The sequence below is a fragment of the Eriocheir sinensis genome, unplaced genomic scaffold (assembly GCF_024679095.1).
Source record: "Eriocheir sinensis breed Jianghai 21 unplaced genomic scaffold, ASM2467909v1 Scaffold308, whole genome shotgun sequence".
Lineage (NCBI taxonomy): Eukaryota > Metazoa > Arthropoda > Malacostraca > Decapoda > Varunidae > Eriocheir > Eriocheir sinensis.
This window is the reverse complement of record NW_026111619.1, coordinates 200,107-222,812: the sequence shown is the minus strand read 5'-3', so window position 1 is coordinate 222,812 and position 22,706 is coordinate 200,107.

Genomic DNA, 22,706 nt, shown 5'->3' with positions numbered 1-22,706 from the left:
TTGTACAGGCCTACCGGCCTCTTGTAGACTCCTGCGTTCTTATGTTCTTATGTTATGTTCTCACTCATCAGGGGGTGTTTAGCGGGATTTTTTGTCTCATTATTACTTTTTTTGCCCTTGAGCTGCCTCCTTTGCTGTAAAAAAGAAAATGACATCGATGTAACGTTTAACTATGACTTACCAGTAACCATCAGTTCAACCGGCAATCTCTCTCTCTCTCTCTCTCTCTCTCTCTCTCTCTCTCTCTCTCTCCGTGTTCGGGTGTGCGGGCGAGCACACAAAAAGCAGAAAGACTTGAAAAGGAAAATAAGTATTGATCAAAGTGAAAGAAAAAAACAGCTGTAGGAAGAAGAAAAAGGAGACACAAAAGCCAAGCAGATGCAAAGGAAGAGAGGGAAAGGGGAATAATATAATATTTTGAAAGAAAAGGAACATTAATTAATATAATTAAAAAAATTATAACGGGGATGATATTGCTACTACTACTTCTACTACAACTACTACTACTACTAATATTACTACTACTACTACTACTACTACTACTACTACTACTACTACTATTTCTTCTACCAGCAGCGCCACTACCATATAAAGCCTAATCACACAAAAAAGGTCTAGACGAATATTTCAACTGCCGGAGAATCTTTAAGGCAAGTTCTTCAAAGCTTCTAAGACACCTCGAAACACGCCGAGTAAAGCCTCGAGCCGCGGGGTGTGTCGGGGCGGCTTTTTCTCTCTGTCGCAAAATCTCTCCCTCACAACGTACATTTGAATGCTGATATTTCACTATTCAAATGTCTTTCTTGGGTATCCCTCACCCCCGCATTTTCCTCCTCCTCCTCCTCCTCCTACTCCTCCTCCTCCTCCACCGAATAAACGAATTTCACTGGAAAAGAGACGCTTACGCGAGAATATGAATCTTCAAGTATTTGAAGAACTTCAGTAACGTCGACCACTCCATTTTTTTTGTTACAAACCATCCCATGAACTAGAAACAACGGTTTATCCAGTCAAGTGAAGCGAGGCAATACAGACATTGCTAGGCATTTCTTTTCAAACCAAATCATGCGTCAATGGAACAACCTCCCTGCTGAGGTCTTAAATTCAGAAACCATCAACTTCTTTGAAAAATCGCATCTACCGCTACTTCGCGAATCAAGCGTAAACAGAACGTGCGCACCAAAGTGCTCTGATCTGCTCTGGAGGCACCAAGTGACTGTCGAACAGATCACAGTACTGGAGAGGGCGGCCTCGTAATGAGCCAATAGGCTTCATCTTGGCTTGATCTACACTGGAGGCACCAAGTGACTGTCGAACAGATCACAGTACTGGAGAGGGCGGCCTCGTAATGAGCCAATAGGCTTCATCTTGGCTTGATCTACACTGGAGGCACCAAGTGACTGTCGAACAGATCACAGTACTGGAGAGGGCGGCCTCGTAGTGAGCCAATAGGCTTCATCTTGGCTTGATCTACACTGGAGGCACCAAGTGACTGTCGAACAGATCACAGTACTGGAGAGGGCGGCCTCGTAGTGAGCCAATAGGCTTCATCTTGGCCGCCTTTCAATGGGTCCTTGTTTCCTCCTCCTCGTCCTCGTCCTCGTCCTCGTCCGTGTTCTTCTCATAAGTTCGACCTGTCCTTCAATACCTCTTCCTTTACTCAGGTTTCTACATCATCGACTCCTCCTCCTCCTCCTCCTCTTCATCTTCTTCCCCCTGGGCGCGTAATAACGAGGACAAACCTAAGTTTTTGGATAAAAGTTCTATCCAAACGACGATCCGCTGATTCGAACGCCTTACAGACGATCATGACAGTGCTAAGACCTCCCTCACGGCAGGAGGAGGAAGAGGCGGAGGAGTGATGGAAGAGAGAAGAGAAAGGCGAGATGAGAGCCAATGGAGAGAGTGAGGAGAATCAAATGTGAGGAGAAATGGAAACAAGAGAGAGAGAGAGAGAGAGAGAGAGAGAGAGAGAGAGAGAGAGAGAGAGAGAGAGAGAGAGAGAGAGAGAGAGAGAGAGAGAGAGAGAGAGAGAGAGAGAGAGAGAGAGAGAGAGAGAGAGAGAGAGAGATTGATTGATTGATTGATTGATTTATTGGCCTCAAGGTAGTTACATAGATTATTTTACACATTGTCTTTAAAAGCCACTAGTCCATTGAGCCGTAGCTCTCTTATGGACTACATGTTATATATATATATATATATATATATATATATATATATATATATATATATATATATATATATATATATATATATATATATATATATATATATATATATATATATATATATATATATATATATATATATATATATATATATATAAGTGAGCATAACAGGTGCGACAAGGTCTCTCAAAAATATATTAAAGATTGCAAAAAAATTAGGTATGGCAAACTCAGAATGCATACTATATACATGTGCACCCCAATACAAAATTAATGAAAATAGGCTTTTGTTCCTGATTAACAGAACAAAGTGATAATACTAATACTAATAATAACAATAGCAATAGCAACAAAAATACTACTAACAGCAATAATAGTTTCATAACAATATTACTAATAATAATGATAATGACAATAAAAAAAAAAATAATAATGAGACATGATAATAATGAGACATGATAATAATGATAGACATGATAATGATAGACATGATACTAATGATAAACATGATAATAGTGACAGTAGTAACGCATAATAAAAATAATAATAATAATAATAATAATAATAATAATAATAATAATAATAATAATAATAATAATAATAATAATAAAAATAATAATAATAATAATAATAATAATAATAATAATAATAATAATAATAATAATAATAATAATAATAATAATAATAATAATAATAATAATAATAATAATAATAATAATAATAATAATAATAATAATAATAATAATAATAATAATAATAATAATAATAATAATAATAATAATAATAATAATAATAATAATAATAATAATAATAATAATAATAATAATAGTGATAATAAAATTATAATAGTGATACTGATCCTGAACATTACTATTACATATTCTAATAGTAGTAGTAGTAGTAGTAGTAGTAGTAGTAGTAGTAGTAGTAGTAGCAGTGGTAGTAGCAGTAGTAGTAGCAGTAGAGAAGGGAGGGAAAGGGGGAAGGAGAAGGATAGGGTGAAAGCATAGCAGGCACTCTTTAACATGCCTTAATGTGAGGTAGTTAAGGTATATATTTCACTGAAAAATATTAAGTATAATTACCATGTAACAATGAAAATAAATTTCTTTTAAATGAGACTTGATTATCATTATTTAGAAGGGACTGAGGCAAGTTATTCCAGCTTTTTGATCCCCGTGACAGAACACTCTGCTGGGCGTGTGTGGTCCTGCATAACGGTGGACGCAATTGATGAGTTCTACGGGGCACAGAGCGGGGCATCACAGTAAAGCCAGGGTATACAGGGAAAGAGTGAAGAGCTTTGTGTACAAATAAGTTAGTTTGAAGGTATATAATATCGGGAAGCTTTTACAACCTAAAATCTCTAAAAATACAATTTGTATGAGCATACCGATCTTTAAAGAACATAACACGTAAGAGTTTTTTTTGTGAAATAATCAGGCTGTCGATGAAGGTGTTATAGGTGCCTCCCCATATGGCACAACAGTATAGAAGGTGCGGATATATTAGAGAGAAATAAATTTGCCGTAAAGAGTTTTGGTTCAAACAATCTCTTAATCTGAATATTACGCCCGTTAGCAGGGCTACCTTTGATTTTACCACGTCAATGTGTTGTTTCCATTTTAATTTATTATCGATAGTTATACCTAAAAATTTAAAATAAGTAACTACATTTAATGCAAAATTATTAATTTTTATTGATGTATGAACTGGCTGAGTCGTGAGTGGACTAGAAATCATGAACTTAGTTTTGTTAATATTTAATGTTAATTTATTACTCATGATCCAATTTGATACATTGATAAGCTCAGTATTCAAAGCGTCTGTTATATCTTCAAGATCATGTCCTTGAATGAAAATTGTGGTATCGTCGGCAAATAAAAGGAATTTTAATTTATTGCTGCTATGAATTATGTCATTTATATAAATTAAGAAAAGAATCGGGCCAAGCTTTGATCCCTGAGGCACACCACATGCAGTATCTGTATAAGAACATAAGAACATAAGAATGCAGGAGTCTACAAGAGGCCGGTAGGCCTGTACAAGGCAGCTCCTTTGACCCTAAGCTCCCGTGTATCTAACCCCACCTAATATCGCTGTCCATGAATTTATCTAGTCTATTTTTGAATGTGACAATTGTATTGGCACTCACCACATGACTGCTAAGCCTATTCCACTCATCCACCACCCTGTTAGTAAACCAATTTTTGCCTATGTCCCTGTTGAATCTGAATTTATCCAGTTTAAACCCATTACTTCGTGTCCTACCCGGTTCTCTTACCAACAAAACCTTATGAATGTCTCCCTTATTAAAGCCCTTCATCCATTTATAAACCTCGATCATGTCTCCACGCACCCTTCGCCTTTCTAGAGAATGCAAGTTTAACTGCTTGAGTCTTTCCTCGTATGGCAAGTTTCTCAACCCCTGAATCATCTTAGTCATCCTCCTCTGCACCGATTCTAACATTTTGATATCCATTCTATAGTAAGGTGACCAGAACTGAACCGCATAGTCAAGATGAGGTCTAATGGCGATGACACATTGTTAAACGATGTACATTGTTTCCTGCTAAGTAACTTTTGAACCAATTATGCGCATTGCCACGAATTCCATAAACAAACAATTTATCTAGTAGACTGTTATGAGAAATGGTGTCAAAAGCTTTAGTGAGATCACAGAACACAGTTATCTGGAACATTTTTGCATCCAAAGCATTGTAAATATTTTGACAAAGATGGTGAAGTGCTAATTCAGTAGAATACTTAGGACGGAAGCCATACTGAACGGAGGTGAGGAGTGAGTGTTTGGACAGGTAGTTCATTAGTCTTACTGACATCATTTTTTCAAAAATTTTGCTAAAGCTGGTAAGATGGAAATAGGTCTGTAATTAAGTGGTAATGAAGAGTCTCCCTTCTTAAAGATTGGAACAACACGTGCCATCTGCAGGTGACTTGGAAAAGAACCCTCTTTAAAAGATGTATTAATTATATAAACTAAAAAGGGAGAAATTAGGTCACAACATTCCTTAATTATTTTAATACTAATGTCATCATGTCCCGGGGAAGAGACTTTTATATTAAGAATGACAGACTTAACTTCTGGTAGTGTAGTGGGTCGTAAGTAGAAAGAAAATGGAACCGATTCGGGGAGATAAGTGGTAAAAGGTGTTTGGGTCTCTGGGATGTTCGTGGCTAACGTGTTGCCAATATTACTGAAATAGTTATTGAAAGCGTTCGCTATATTAAAAGAATCTGTTACGGTATCACCATTGAACAAAAAAGATGAAGGAAGTTTCGCTTGTTTTTTAGCGAGTAGACTATTTATAGTAGACCAGGTCTTTTTGGAGTCCCCTGCTTCACTTGACAGTTTGTTTTTATAGTAATTTGCTTTGGCAGTTCTTATGGTCGTTGTTAATTTATTTCTATAGGATTTAAAGAGAGAGAGAGAGAGAGAGAGAGAGAGAGAGAGAGAGAGAGAGAGAGAGAGAGAGAGAGAGAGAGAGAGAGAGAGAGAGAGAGAGAGAGAGAGAGAGAGAGAGAGAGAGAGAGAGTTTGGTGTGTCTGTTCGTTTCACTGTATTTACTTTTTTTCTCGTGGCATTTCTTGTCTTTTCCTGTTTATCGTTATTCTCCGATAATTTACAGGTGTTATTTTCCGGTTTTTCAGCATAAGTCGCAATACGTGCTTGCATTCAAACATAACATTTACTTGTTGAGTGTGTAATATTTCTGTTTAGTTTTACTATTCTAATAACCTGTTATGTTATTTACTCTACGATAGTTTCAGTGCAATACTTTTTCAATCAACAATCATTTACTAGCTGTTTATTTCAAATTTTACAGTAATTTACTGTAACATTATCTTACTACATGTTCTCGTAATGAGTTTAGCATTTTACCGTTTCTTCTAGGATAACTAAATGTTGATAATAGGTTTTTCTTCTTACATATTCACATACTAAGTTTGTCTTGTTTTACGGTTTTATGTGATAATTTACTGTTTTTTCTACGTTTTCTTCACATAACATGTTCTTGTATTAAGATTGTCTCGATTTTTTTTTTCAACGATAATTTATCGTCTGACACTCACCTACGCCAGAACGGGCTGGGCCGACCACCAGGACCCACTGGAAGAAGCCTTGGGCCGACCGTCAGATCCACTGGAAAAAGCCTTGCTCCGACCATCAGGATCCAACGGGAAAAAGCCTTGAGCCGACCATCAGGATCCACTGGAAGAAGCCTACCAGCTCAATAGGCCACGACGTAGAAAAAAAAAGAAAAAATATATATATATATATATATATATATATATATATATATATATATATATATATATATATATATATATATATCTATATATATATATATATATATATATATATATATATATATATATATATATATATATATATATATATATATATATATATATATATATATATATATATATATATATATATATATATATATATATATATATATATATATATATATATATATATATATATATATATATATATATATATATATATATATATATATATATATATATATATATATATATATATATATATATATATATATAATTGTGATGTAAGCAGAGATATGTTTATATATATATATATATATATATATATATATATATATATATATATATATATATATATATATATATATATATATATATATATACATATATATATATATATATATATATATATATATATATATATATATATATATATATATATATATATATATATATATATATATATATATATATATATATATATATATAGAGAGAGAGAGAGAGAGAGAGAGAGAGAGAGAGAGAGAGAGAGAGAGAGAGAGAGAGAGAGAGAGAGAGAGAGAGAGAGAGAGAGAGAGAGAGAGTGCTGCACCCTGACTCCACCTTCCTACAGGGTCAGATTAGTGCAGTCCAGCCTTATAATATCATATTACCTTCAAGCCTCTCTGCTACACACATACAACTCCTTTTGATTCCCTAGCATTGAGCCAGAGAGTGCCTCCTTCCTACTGCTGGATCTTGATAGAGGGTCAGAGGCAGTGCAGTCCAGCTTTTCACTAGCATAGTTATAACACCTCCAAGCCTCTCTGCAGCAGATGACACCTTTTGATTCCGTAGCACGGAGCCAGTGAGTGCCACCTTCCTACACCTTCACTTTCCTACTGGGTCAGATTACTGCAGTCCAACATTTCAGTAGCATAGTTATAAGACCTCCAAGCCCCTCTGCAGCACATGCAACCTTCTGATTCCCTAGCACAGAGCTTGAGAGTGCCACGTTCTTACTGTTTCACCTTTTATCAGGGTCAGATTAGTATAATCCAGGCTTTCACTAGCATAGTTATAACACCTTTAAGCCACTCTGCAGCACATGACACCTTTTAATTCCTGACAACTGAATTAGAAAGTGCCTCCTTCCTATAGTTACACCTTACTACAGGGTCAGATTAGTCCAGTCCAGCCTTTCACTAGCATAGTTATAACACCCAGTTACAACACCCAGCTATCACCTTCCTCAACACTAAACATCCTCGGTCTATCCTTAACTCAAAATCTCAACTGGAAACTTCATATCTCATCTCTTACTAAATCAGCTTCCTCGAGGCTGGGCGTTCTGTACACCTCCGCCAGTTCTTTCTCCCCTGCACAGTTGCTGTCCATATACAGGGCCTTGTCCGCCCTCATGGAGTATGCATAACTCAGGTGGGAAGTCGCACTCACACAGCTCTTCTGGACAGAGTGGAGGCAAGGCTTCGTCTCATCAGCTCTCCTCCTCATACTGATAGTCTTCTACCTCTTAAATTCCGCCGCAATGTTGCCTCTCTTTCTATCTTCTATCGATATTTCCACGCTGACTGCTCTTCTGAACTTGCTAACTGTATGCCTCCCCTCCCAATAGCCCCGCTGCACTCGACTTTCTACTCATGCTCATCCCTATACTGTCCAAACCCCTTATGCAAGAGTTAACCAGCATCTTCACTCTTTCATCCCTCACGCTGGTAAACTCTGGAACAATCTTCCTTCATCTGTATTTCCTCCTGCCTACGACTTGAACTCTTTCAAGAGGAGGGTATCAGACACCTCCTCCCGAAACTGACCTATCTTTTGGGCCACCTCTTTGGATTCTTTTGAAACAGTAGCGGGTTTTTTTTTTTTAATTTTTAATTTTTTTTGCCCTTGAGCTGTCTCCTTTGCTGTAAAAAAAAAAAAAAAAAAAAAAAAAAACTCCAAGCCTCTCTTCACCAAATGACACCTTCTAATTCCTTAGCACTGACCTTGAGAGTGGCACCTTCCTACAGGGTCAGATTTGTGCAGTCCAGCCTTTCATTAGCATAGTTATAACACCTCAAAGCCTCTCTGCAGCCCATGACACCTAATTCCTTAGCACTGAGTCAGAGAGAGCCACCATCCTACACCTCCACCTTCCTACAGGGTCAGATTAGTGCAGTCCAGCATTTCACTAGCATAGTTAAAACACCTCCAAGCTTCTCTACAGCACATGACACCTTCTGATTCCCTAGCACAGAGCTTGAGAGTGCCACCTTCCTACACCTTCACCTTCCTACAGGGACAGATTAGTGCAGTCCAGCCTTTCACTATCATAGTTATAACACCTTCAAACAACTCTGCAGGACATGACACCTTCTAACTCCTTTGCATAGAGCCAGAGAGTGCCTCCTTCCTACAGTTGCATCTTCCTACAGGGACAGATTAGTGCAGTCGAGCCTTATAATATCATACTACCTTCAAGCCTATCTGCAGCACATGACATCTTTTGATTCCCTAGCATTGAGCGAGAGATCTTCCTTCCTACAGGTGGATCTTGCTACAGGGTCAGATAAGTGCAGTCCAGCCTTACACTAGTGGGGTTATAACACCTCCAAGCGTCTCCGCTGCAAATGAAACCTTCTGATTCCCTAACACTGAGCCAGAGTGTTCCACCTTTCTACACCTTCACCTTCCTACAGGGTCAGATTAGTGCAGTCCAGCCTTTCACTAGCATAGTTATAACACCTCCAAGCTTCTCTGCAGCAGATGCCACCTTTTGATTCCCTAACACAGAGCCTGGGAGTGCCACCTTCCTACACTTTCACTTTCCTACAGGGTCAGATTAGTGCAGTCCGGCCTTTCACTAGCATAATACTAACACCTCCAAGCCTCTCTGCAGCACATGACACCTGATTCCTTAGTACTGACCCAGAGAGTGCCACCTCCCTTCACCTTCACCCTCTTACAGGATCAGTTTAGTGCAGTCCAGCCTTTTACTAGCACAGTAATATCATATCCAAGCTTCTCTGCAGCACATGACACCTTCTGATTCCCTAGCACTGAGCCAGAGAGTGCCACCTTCCTTCACCTTCACCTTCCTAGATGGTCAGATTAGTGCTGTCCAGTTTTTTACTAGCATAGTTATAACACCTCAAAGTGCCTCTGTAGTACATGACACCTTCTGATTCCCTAGCACTGAGCCAGAGAGTACCACATTCCTACACCTTCACCTTCCTACAGGGATTAGATTAGTGCAGTCCAGTTTTTTACTAGCATAGTTATAACACCTCAAAGTGTCTCTGTAGTACATGACACCTTCTGATTCCCTAGCACTGCGCTTGAGAGTGCCACATTCCTACACCTTCACTTTCCTACATGGACAGAGTAGTGCAGTCCAGTCTTTCACTACCATAGTGCTAACACCTCCAAGCCTCTGTGCAGCACATGCAACCTGATTCCCTAGGACTGGGCCAGAGAGTGCCACCTTTCTACGCATTCACCGTCTTACATGGTCAAATTAGTGCAGTCTAGCCTTTCACTAGCATAGTTAGAGCACCTTCAAACCACTCTGCAGCACATGACACATTTTAATTCCTTAGCAATGAGTTAGAAAGTGCCTCCTTCCTACAGTTGCACCTTCCTACAGGGTCACATTAGTGAAGACCAGCCTTTCACTAGCATAGTTATAACACCTCCACGCCTCTCTGCAGTACATGACAACTGATTCCTTAACACTGAGCAAGAGAGTGCCACTGTTCTACACCATCACCCTCCAACAGGGTCAGATTAGTGCAGTGAAGCCTATCACTAACATAGTTATGACACCTTAAAGCCTCTTTGCAGCACATGGCAACCGATTCATTAGCACTAAGTCAGAGAGTGCCACCTTCCTTCACCAGCACCCTCTTACAGGGTCAGGTTAGTGTAGTCCAGCCTTTCACTAGCATAGTTATAAAACCTCCGAGCTTCTCTGCAGCACATGACACCTTCTGATTCCTTAGCACTGATCTTCAGAGTGGCACCTTTCTACAGGGTCAGATTTGTGCAGTGTAGATTTTCACTAGCATAATAACACCTCCAAGCAACTCTGCAGCACATGACACTTTATGATGCCCTAGAACAGAGCTTGAGAGTGCCACCTTCCTACACCTTCACCTTCCTACAGGGTCAGATTAGTGCAGTCCAGCCTTTCACTAGGATAGTTATAACACCACCATGCCTCTCTGCAGCACATGACACCCTCTGTTTCCATAGCACTGAGTCAGAGAGTGCCACCTTCCTACTATGTCAGAATAGTTCAGTACAGCTTTTCATTAGCATAGTTATAACACCTTGAATCCTCTCTTCACCACATAACACCTTTAAATTCCCTAGCCCTGTGCCAGAGAGTGCCAACTTCCTACACTTTCACTTTCCTACATCGTCAGATTAGTGCTGTCCAGCCTTTCACCAGCATAGTTATAACACCTACAAGCCTCTCTGCAGCACATGGTACCTGACTCCCTTACACTAAGTCAGAGAGTGCCACCTTCCTACGCATTCACTCTTCTACAGGGTGAAGTTAGTGCAGTCCAACCTTTCACTAGCATAGTTAAAACACCTTCAAGCCTCTCTGCAGCACATGACACATTCTGATTCCTTAGCACTGAGCCAGAGAGTGCCACCTTCCTACACCTTCACCTTCCTACAGGGTCAGATTAGTGTTGTCCAGCCTTTCACTAGTATGGTTATAACACCTCCAAGCATCTCTGCAGTACATGACACCTGGGGCGGTATCAATAAATACTCCTAGCAGTACTCTTAGAAGTGCTGCTAGAAGCTCTTTTCCTTTTAGCAGTAGCTTTTAACTTTACTGCTATAATCTGTTCAAATTACTTTGCCAATAATAATTATTTACGCCGAGAAGCCCCTCCCCAATTCTGGCTAAGCTCCGCCCCCCCCTTCACCTGATTGGCTGTTCATGACGTTATGCGTTGTATCAAAGACACGTACCAAATATATATGATTAAGATAATCTAACTAGTTTTATGATTAAAAAAAATATTCGTAATTTAGTTGAATGGCGGCACTCTACTTTAACAATCAATGACATCACCTAAGAAACAAGGTACAATAATAAGTATGCCAGTTTTGAAGGGATAACGGGCGGCCCTTCAAAACAAGCAATGTAGCATTGAAGGCGATTATAGTAGGCTACCTATTAAGTAATGCACACTTTCCGTCATTATTTCTTACATAGCTCATTCACATAGGCATACTAAATATAATCACATACAAAAAATATCTTCTACAGTAACTTCATACAGGTAGGAATCATTGTATTAAGGAATAAGTTTTGTATCCTTGGCTTGGAGGGACGGGTGTGTACGCTCGCGGAACAGCGGGTGACGGTAAGCGCGGCAGACGAGGCACCCGTCCTTCCAATCCACAGATACGAAAGTTATTACTTATTCCTACCTGTATGAAGTTACTGTAGAATATATGTTTTACGTGCTTATATTAAGTATGCCTATGTGCATGAGCTATGAAAATAATGACGTAAAATGCATTACTAATAAGCATACTATAATCACCTTTAATGCTACATTGCTTGTTTTTAATTGGCGCCTCCCCCCTGGAACAGCTGTTTGTCCGTATTTTTATTGGCACAGCACTTCAGACACGATCATTAGTGCGCGGGGGCGATCAGTCAGCTGTTATTATCGTTATTATATTGAATGAGACATCCGAAAAGTTAGCTTTTAAGTCGTTACAGAGAGTGTCACCTTCCTACACATTCATCTTCCTACAAGGTCAGCCTCCAAGCCTCTCTACAGCACATGACACCGTCTGATTCCCTAGCACTGAGCCAGAGAGTGCCACCTTCCTATACGTTTATCTTTCTACAACGTCAGAATAGTGCAGTCCAGCCTTTCACTAGCATAGTTAAAACACCTCCAAGCCTCTCTGAAGCACATGACACCTAATTCCCTTGAACTGAGCCAGAGAGTGCCACCTTCCTACACGTTCACCTCCTACAGCGACAGATTAGTGCAGTCCAGCCTTTCACTAGCATAACTATAACACCTCCACGCCTCTCTAAAGCACATTACACCTTCTGATTCCGTAGCACTGATCCAAAGAGTGCCACCTTCCTACACCATCTTCCTTCACGGTCAGATTAGTTTAGTCCAGCCTTTCACTAGCATATTTACAACACCTCCAAGCCTCTCTGCAGCACATGTCAACTAATTTCCTAGCACTGAGGTTGAGAGTGCCACCTCTCTACACCTTCACCTTCCTCCAGCGTCAGACTAGTGTATTGCAGCCTTTCACTAACTAACTTTCACTAACCATGAACTTTACATTTCAGCACGGTATCGTGCCAAATCTATTCTCCGACTTACCAAAACCTCTGTTATCAATAGAAATGTCAACACCTTGCTTTCCCTAATTCATCCCTTGACTTCTGGTACCTAGCAACAATATCACCAATTTCACTTCTTCCTCTTTCCCTCCTCTCCGTAACCCTGACGGGAGCACTGCCGTCTTATCTATCTCTAAGGCTGAACTCTTTGCTCACACATTCTGTAAGAACTCCACCCTAGACGATTCTGGGCATATTCCTCCTACTCATACCCCCTCTGACTCCTTTATACCTATTATTAAGATTTTTCATAACGATGTTTTCTATGCCCCCTCTGGCCTTAACTCTCAGCAGTCTAATTTGCCTGATGGAATGCCTTCTATTGTCCTTAAAAACTTTGCCTCCGTGATGACACCCTGCCTGGTCAAACTCTTTCGCCTCTGCCTGTCAACATCTATCTTTCCTTCTTGCTTGAAGTTTTCCTTTGAACAGCCTGTGCCTAAGAAGGGTGACCGTTCCAATCCCTCAAACTACCGCCCTATTACTTCACTTTCCTGTCTATCTAAACCTTTTGAATCAATCCTTAACCGGATTATTCGAAAGCACCTTTCCACTTCTAACCTTCTATCTGATCGATCGCCAGTATGGGTTCCGCAATGAGCGTTATACTGGCGATCTTCTTGCTCTCTTAACTGACTCCTGGTCATCCTCTCTTAGCCGTTTCGGTGACATATCTAAGGCTTTCGACAGAGTCTGGCAAAAGTCTTTGCTTTCTAAACTGCCCTCTTTAGGATTATATCCCTGTCTTTGCTCCTTTATATCCAGTTTCCTTTCCGGCCGTTCTATCTTTGCGGTGGTAGACGGTCACTGTTCTTCCCCTAAACCTATCAACAGTGGTGTTCCACAAGGCTCTGTTCTATCACTCACTCTCTTCCTGTTATTCATCAATAATCTTTCCATAACAAACTGTCCTGTCCACTCATTCGCCGACGACTCCACTTTGCATTATTCGACTTCTTTCAATAGAAGGCCATCTCAACAGGAAATACACGACTCCAGACTGGAAGCTGCAGAACAGTTAAACCTCAGACCTTGCTATCATTTCCGATTGGGATAGAAGGAACCTTGTGTCCTTCAGTGCCTCAAAAACTTAATTTCTCACCCTATCAGCTCGAAACAATCTTCCAAACACCTATCCCCAATTCTTCGACAACACTCAGCTGTCACTTTCTTCAACATCAAATATCCTCAGTCTATCCTTAACTCAAAATCTCAACTGGAAACTTCATATCTCCTCTCTCGCTAAATCAGCTTCCTCAAGGTTGGGCGTTCTGTATCGTCTCCGCCAGTTCTTCTCCCCCGCACAGTTGCTATCCGTATACAGTGGCCTTGTCCGCCCTCGTATGGAGTAGGCATCTCAAGTGTGGGGGGGCTCCACTAACACAGTTCTTCTGGACAGAGTGGAGTCTAAGGCTCTTCGTCTCATCAGTTTTCCTCCTCCTACTGATAGTCTTCTACCTTTTTAATTCCGTCGCGATGGTGCCTCTCTTCCTATCTTCTGCAGCTATTTTCACGCTGACTGCTCTTCTGAACCTACTAACTGCATGCCTCCCCACCCCCCTTTCCCGCGGCCCCGCTGCACACCACTTTCTCCCTCTACTGTCCAAACCCCTATTGCAAGAATTAACCAGCATCTTCACTGTTTCATCCCTCACGCTGGTAAACTCTGGAACAATCTTCCTTCATCTGTATTTCCTCCTGCCTACGACTTGAGCTCTTTCAAGAGGAGGGTATCAGGACACCTCTCCTCCCGAAACTGACCTTTCTTTCGGCCACCTCTTTTGATTATTTCTGGGAGCAGCGATTAGCGAGCTTTTTTTTACATTTTACGCACACTTGAAAAAAATTAAAGTAATCAAAACTCCTGGTTCAGACAAAACTACCCCTAGGGTCTTAAAAGAAATCAAACATCAAATTTGTATGCCGCTCTCCATCATATTCAATAAATCTTTAACAGCTGGAAAAGTTTCGTCGGATTGGAAAATAGCAAATGTCACACCAATTTTCAAAAATAGGGACAAGTCTCATCCAGGAAACTATCGACCAATTAGCCTGACATCGATTGTTTGTAAGTTAATGGAAACTATCATTCGCGACAATATGGTGAAACTCTTCGAAAAAATTAATATAATAAATAGTTCGCAACATGGCTTCCGTATTAAACGTTCGTGTTAAACTAACCTACTTGATTTTTTTCATTATATATTTTAGGTGTTCGATGAAAGCAGATCAGTAGATATCATATATCTGGATTTTCAAAAGGCATTTGATAAGGTCCCCCACCAACGATTGCTCAACCAACTACTGGCGCACGGTATTTCGGGTAACATTCACAATTGGCTTGTGGACTGGCTCTCTGAGCGGAAACAGAGAGTAGTTATAAACGATGTTACATCTAACTGGCTCGATGTCAGAAGCGGCGCACCTCAAGGATCAGTGCTTGGCCCCATGCTCTTCTTAATTTATGTTAATGATATCGATGATGGGCTCACTTGCAAAGTATCAAAATTTGCTGATGATACAAAAATTTGCTAGTAAAGTAACTGCGACACTCGACGAAGAAGCTTTACACTCAGATCTAGATCGACTTGCACGTTGGGCCAATCAATGGCAAATGAAATTAAACGTTGACAAATGTAAAGTGTTGCACATCGGAAACAAATAACAATCGCGTTCGGTACGTAATGAATGGCCTACAACTTTCTGCAGTAAGTAAAGAAAAGGATCTTGGAATCACTATATCAAGCGATTTAAAGCCAGGTCAGCATTGTTCAGAGGTAGTTAAAACTCCAAACAAATTGTTTGGCTTTATCGGACGAGTCTTTAATAATAAATCGGAAAAAGTAATTAAAACTGTATAATTCGTTGGTTCGACCCCGTCTAGAGTACTGTGTACAGTTTTGGTCTCACTATTACAGAAAAGACATAGAAAAGAAGAGTAACAAAGATGATTCCTAGGTTGAAAAATTTGTCATATGAACAAAGGCTTAAATAAGTCAATTTATTCAGCCTATCAAAACGAAGAATGCGAGGCGATCTAATAGAAGTGTTTAAAATGTTTAAAGGATTCAGTGATATTAATGCGGAAGATTACTTTACAATTGATCGATCAGATAGAACAAGAAGAAATCAAAATTTGAGAATAAGTGGTAAAAGATTCTCGGCACACGAAGCTAAACACTTCTTTTTCAATCGAGTTGTTAATGTTTGGAACTCTCTACCCTGTGATGTCGTTGATAGTACAACAGTTACGGCTTTCAAGAATAGATTAGACAAGTATTTTGAATCCAATCATTAACTAAGATATTACTCATTGTCATTAAGTTTTTTCGAATACTGGTGTCCTTGTCCGTTTTTATCGCCCAGTTAGTGGTAGCAGTAATGGTAGTTCTTTCCTCTTTCCTCTTTCCATGCTGCATGGTTCTTTTTCCTTTCCTGCCAGCTTTGGCTGGAGGGATGGGGGGGTGGAAGGAGCCTTCGCCTTTGCTGTCCTTCATCTTCCACCTTTGATTAGATAGTTAGTGTAGCTTGTCGCAAACAGCCTCGTAAGAACCATCAGGTCTGCTGTTGTTTGTTCTTCATTTTTGTTCTTTGTACACCTTCACCTACCTACAGGGACAGATTAGTGCAGTCCAGCCTTTCACTAGCATAGTTAAAACACCTCCAAGTCTCTCTGCAGCACATGACACATTCTGATTCCCTTGCTTCGAAACTCTTTCTGAACAGCGGAACAAGCCAATTGGATGTTAACTAAACCACCGATCAATGCGTTCACTAGCCTCTGGCTACCCGCGGGCAGTGGGAAGAGGTAAGAAGCCGACTGTGTGAGAGAGTCTCCCTCACTCACCGTCTCGACCTCATCCCTACTGATACGTTGAACCCAGCTCCTAGTCACCAAGCTTGTTAGTGTTATATTGATACAAAGTTAAGGTTACTTAAAGAGTTGAATTGACACACACCGTCTCGACCTCACCCCCACAAGTTCCCTAGCATACTGACTGAGCTGGTACCTCACTTGTTGGGTGTCACAATGTAGTACGTGAACATCCCCTTTTGTGTGGGCTTATGATCACCCCCTTGGTATCTTAACCCCACACCAATACCTTCCCCCATGCTCATCTTTGTGAACACATATCGATCGCTGGTTGAAGGGAGACATTTTTTTGTATAATTCTGCACCATAGAAATTTGACTAGGGAAGTTTTTGATAGCTATTGCCAGGACTCTATATCTATATCTATATCTATCTATCTACTATATCTATATCTTTATATCTATATATCTATATATCTATATATCTATATCTATATCTATATATATATATCTATATCTATATCTATATATGTATCTATATCTATCTATCTATCTATCTATCTATCTATCTGTATATATATATATATATATATATATATATATATATATATATATATATATATATATATATATATCTATATATATCTATATATATATATCTATATATATATATATATATATATATATATATATATATATATATATATATATACATATAGATATATATATATATATATATATATATATATATATATATATATATATATAGATATATATATATATATATATATATATATATATATGAAATTATCCCATATGGGTAGGCCCTTCTGGTGATTGGAATGACGAATTCTAATCAGTATTGTAGAGTACTTCGGTGAAAGCATGCTTCCATTACCAACAGAGTGAGTTGTCAATATCATTGTTAATTAACATCAATAAGCTCGCTATCATTACCAACAGAATGATGAAGTGTAAATAATATTGCTACTTAACTTGAATAGCTTCGCTACCATTATACACCAACAAAATGTGAATAAACTTAATCATAATTTAACATTGTATTGCGTAACCCTAACAACTATGTAACTCACTTAATAGTAATATATTAAAAACAGAGGATCGAGGCTGAAGGCAACACACTAGCATAGTTATAACACCTCCAAGCCTCTCTGCAGTACATGAAACCTTATGATTCCCTAGCACAGAGCTTGAGAGTGTCACCTTCCTACACCTTCGCCTTCCAACAGGGTCAGATCAGTGCAGTCCAGCCTTTCACTAGCATGGTTATACCACCTCCAAGACACTCTACAGCACATGACACCTTCTGATTCACTAGCCCTAAGCCAGAGAGTGCCACCTACATACAGGGTCAGATCAGTGCAGTCCAGATTACACTAGCATAGTTATAACACATCCGAGCCTCTCTGAAGCACATGACACCTTCTGATCCCCTACCACTGAGCCAGCGAATGCCACATTCCTACACCATCACCTTTCTAAAGTGTCAGATTAGTGCAGTCCAGCCTATCACTAGTATAGTTATAACACCTCCAAGCCTCTCTGCAGCACATGACACCTTTTGATTCCCTATCACAGAGCTTGAGAGTGCCACCAGTAGTAACAAATGTACGGAAGTGGGGGTAATTGGAAGTGGGGGGGACTGGAAGTGGGGGTTGGGGGGGTCATCGGGGGGGTTACGGAAGAGTGGGTATCTAGACCCCCCCTACCCCCCCCCCTTACCCACATCTATTTTACCTTTTCACCCCCCCCCCCTACCCCTACCCTAACCCCTTACACCCCCCATTTTTTTTTTTTCTTCACTATTTCACATGCCCTAAACCCCCCCCCCCCTCTCTCGGGCTGGCGTACGGAAGCGGGGGGGGGACGGGAGCGGGGGGCGGTCGGTCAGCAGGGGAGGTGACGGAAGAAAGGGCGGTCAGCAGGGGGTGACAGGAGTGGGGTAAGACGGTCAGAGGGCCGTCAGCAGGGGTGACGGAAGTGGGGGCATGCACAAAGTGAGGGTAATTGCTATTGTTGTTGTTGTTGTTGTTCTTGTTGTATACACACACACACACACACACACACACACACACACACACACACACACACAAACACACACACACACACACACATATTCTGTGCTATATAAGCATCATACTTTAATAATTACCATCATTAATAGAGTTTCCGCTATGACTGAGACATATTCAGAGAACCTTCTCGATATTTTCCAATATCCTGCGCGCATAATAGTTGCAGGATATAGCAACTCTGGAAAATCGGAACTTGTACAGCAGCTTATTCTGAAGTATCATGAAAAGTTCAAAAAAATTGTCATATGTGGCTTAACGTCTCATCCTCTTCAAAGAAATAAAGAAATAGGACCTAAAGTTATATAGTGTCATCTGAAATAATTGATCCAATTGCCAACGAGGATACGTTTGATCAGAGAGGGACATTGTATGTACTTGACGATATTTTCATTGATGCTGTAAGGAACAAAATTGTGGTTGATGCTTTTACTCGCGGACGGCACAACAATATTTCATGCATATTTATCACTCAAAATCTATATATGGGTGGAAAGCATGCAAGGAATATTAGTCTGAACTGTTCTCATTTCCTCTTGTTAAGACAGCGCGATTTATCTCAAATTCACACTCTGGGCAGACAAATATTCGGGAAAGAGAAGGCAAACCAGTTTGTAGATATATATAAATATGCTGTATATTCACGTCCTTATGGATATCTTCTTGTTGATTTGGGTATAAATACTCCTGAGTCCCTACAGTTTCGCTCAAACATTGTTGGAGAACCCCCAGGTGAACGCGTATTCCAATGGTGAACTCCAGGAAGAAGGAACTCTTACACGCACTATACTCCCAACATAACGAACCCTATGGTTTAAGCTCTCAGGCGAAATTATGGGAGAAAGCAAAAAGTATAAATCCGGCAATAACACGTGATGACGTATTCAACTTTTTGAGAAGCAATAAAACATATACATTGCATAAGCTACAGACTAAAAAAATTCCCCGGCAAAAGATAATAGCCTCAAAACCCAAAGTAATCATGGCTGCCGATTTAGCAGACGTGAGACATATAAGAAAGGAAAATAATAACATAGGCTACTTGTTAGTATGCATAGACGTGTTTTCTAGGTATATGCAAGTTGTCCCGTGTCGGAATAAAGACGCAACTACTATGCTCGTGGCCTTTAAACAAGTGGTGGAAAATAAAGATTCTGAAGGCTTACGAAGATTAAACACCGACTTGGGCACAGAATTCTGGAATCGAAAAGTAAGAAACTATTTATGTTCCCGGGGCATTAAGCTATACAGGGTGTACTCAAGTGAGATCAAAGCAGCCTTGGCAGAGCGGGCCATTCGTACACTTAAAGCACGCATCTACAAGTTCATCACGTCTCAAAATTCTTCAAGATATATTGATCAGCTGCAAAACATGGTCAGTGCCTACAACCGCTCGCCCCATTCTGGACTGAAGAACAAACAAACTCCCATTGATATTCATAACTTAAAAATAAAATCTGCAATCAAACGGCAATTCCACGCAATGTATAAACACCCGAAGCAACCAGCGTCTTCCATCAGTTCTCGACTGGCAGTTGGGGAAATAGTTCGCCTTGTTGGAAGTGCTCGTTCCTCTGTATTCCATAAAGGATACACGCAGCAAAATACTCACGAGCTCTTTCGCATAAAATCAATTAAACACAAGAATCGCCCAAGAACTTATCTCTTAGAAGATTTGTCTGGAGAACCAATACAGGGGATATTCTACGCGCCAGAGCTCGTCTTAAGCGCTCTGCCTGAGACATACGATATTAAAATACTGCGTTCACGAAAAAATAAAGGAAAAAAGCAGTATTTTGTATCGTGGTTGGGATACCCTGCTTCATTCAACAGCTGGATTGACGCTAATGATATTGTAGAAAATGCGTAAAAAGACACCACTCCTCAGTGCACACAAAAACTTTGTCTTACTTTAGAAGAAATTAAAAGTAAAAGATAGAAACCGTGCTATTAAGCAAGCAGCTCGAGAACAATTGAACTGTATATCTGAAATATTTTCCAATTTGTTAAAGAAGCACCTCACCCTCAATAGCAAAGTTATCAAGAAATTACGTAACTATCGGGAAGACATACGTGCCATAGCTAGAAAGAAAACTCCTCTCCATAAGAAAAGACTTATATTGACATCGAGACGGGGCGGTAATATATTAGCTGCTATATTACCTATTGCCGCTTCCTTGATCGGAAAATTATTTGGATAATGCGCACGTATTATCTTGTTCCTGAGTCTACCGCTGAGCGTGTTTTAACGGGTATTAAGCCTAAATGCGCCAACTCCACGAGTCCGGGGGTCAACGGCCAATCGTGTTTCAACCCACAGTCGACCCATCCCGATCATATGCCGGTCTCTGAACATGTGCCAGCAAGCAGCAGCGGTCCTGTCGTGTCGTCCCATGGTGCAAGACCAAGCACTCCTACAAGATTGAACCCGTCGTCTCGCTCTGTAAGAAAGAAAAGTTACAAAAAAAAGAAAATATCGCGATCTGGTGTATACAAAACCACAAAACTACCCGTGGAACTTAGAGTCACAGGGATTAGGGAGAACAAGATATCCTCCAATCCTGAAACAAGTAATTTAATACCTCTGTATGTTAAAAGTATCGACGTGCCATACGTCAATATGATGCTAGAACGAATAAAAGACAATCCCATCGTAAAATGGGATAGCCGAGGCAACCTATTGTCTTCTGTTCGATCCTCCAATATCCTGTACATGTTGAATTTACTCTCTAATGCAAGTCAAAAACCAACGATTGCTGACATTGCTGATATAAAACACATCATTGACGCCACGGGTGTATTACCTAGCGAAATAAAAAATACGCGCGTGCGGCAAGAGTCTAGGATCTGGTTTCACCAAACAACCATCGTTGGCAACTTACAGATGGGACCCATATTAAATCCGCTTTTCCAATGTGCTAGTGCAGTCCTACATTGTGATTCAAGAAAGAAACATAATCATGGACGTTGTAGATACTGAACCGCGTTGGACGCGCGGCTTATACAGAGGGGGCGGCGACGTCATGGAGAGAGAAATGCCGGAGGCGAGAACGAACACGCTCGGACACGGTGGTGCCCCGAGCGGGCTTATAAGAGAGCAGATGGGACGATGGTTCGCTACTCGTCCCTCGCCATCAGCTGAAGCGGTACTATTCATCACTCACCAGTATACCAGAGGACACCATGTCGGACGCCTACGTGTTCAACTACAAAGACGGTTCTCCTGGCGATGACATCTACCGCAACAACAAGACCATCATCGTTTCTTCCCTCAACTGCAGTTCCTGCTACGAAAAGAGGGGGTTTACTGGACGCCTACATGGATTATACCCGCACAGTAATCTCTACCGCGAAAGAAGCCCGATCTATCAACTGAACAGGTGTCGCTGGGAAGATCGTGGTATTCCCGGTAGTCTGCATATTCGCTATCCTCCGAGTGAAAATCTCCCTTATGTGGCGTGTATCCTAACCCAATATGCTCCTGGCCGCGAACTGGAAAATAACCCTATAAACCAAGGATATCTTCAGACGTCAAGAGATCAAAATTTCATTCGTGGGGTAAAGGAAGACAGTTATGATAACCGCCTCCGCTGGTTTAAAGAGTCCATCACAAAACTGGTAGAATGGGTGATTAAAAGCAACATTACAAGTGTCGTCTTCCCCTACAATATTGCAAGGGCTGGAATTCTTTACGTGTTGTGGAAAGCTGACTACCAACCGCATCTCCAAGAGGCTGCGGCTGAACTCCAACTGCATAATATATCGTGCGTCATCCTGGACAGATGGTGGACCTGCGATGAGCCTGAAACAAAATTAACTCTATCTGTGTCTCCCTGTGGTGCCCCGAGGGCTGCGACACCACTCGTGTCATCATCATCTTCACCGGCAATATTTTCCGATGACAACAGCGGTATCGACCGCTAAAAC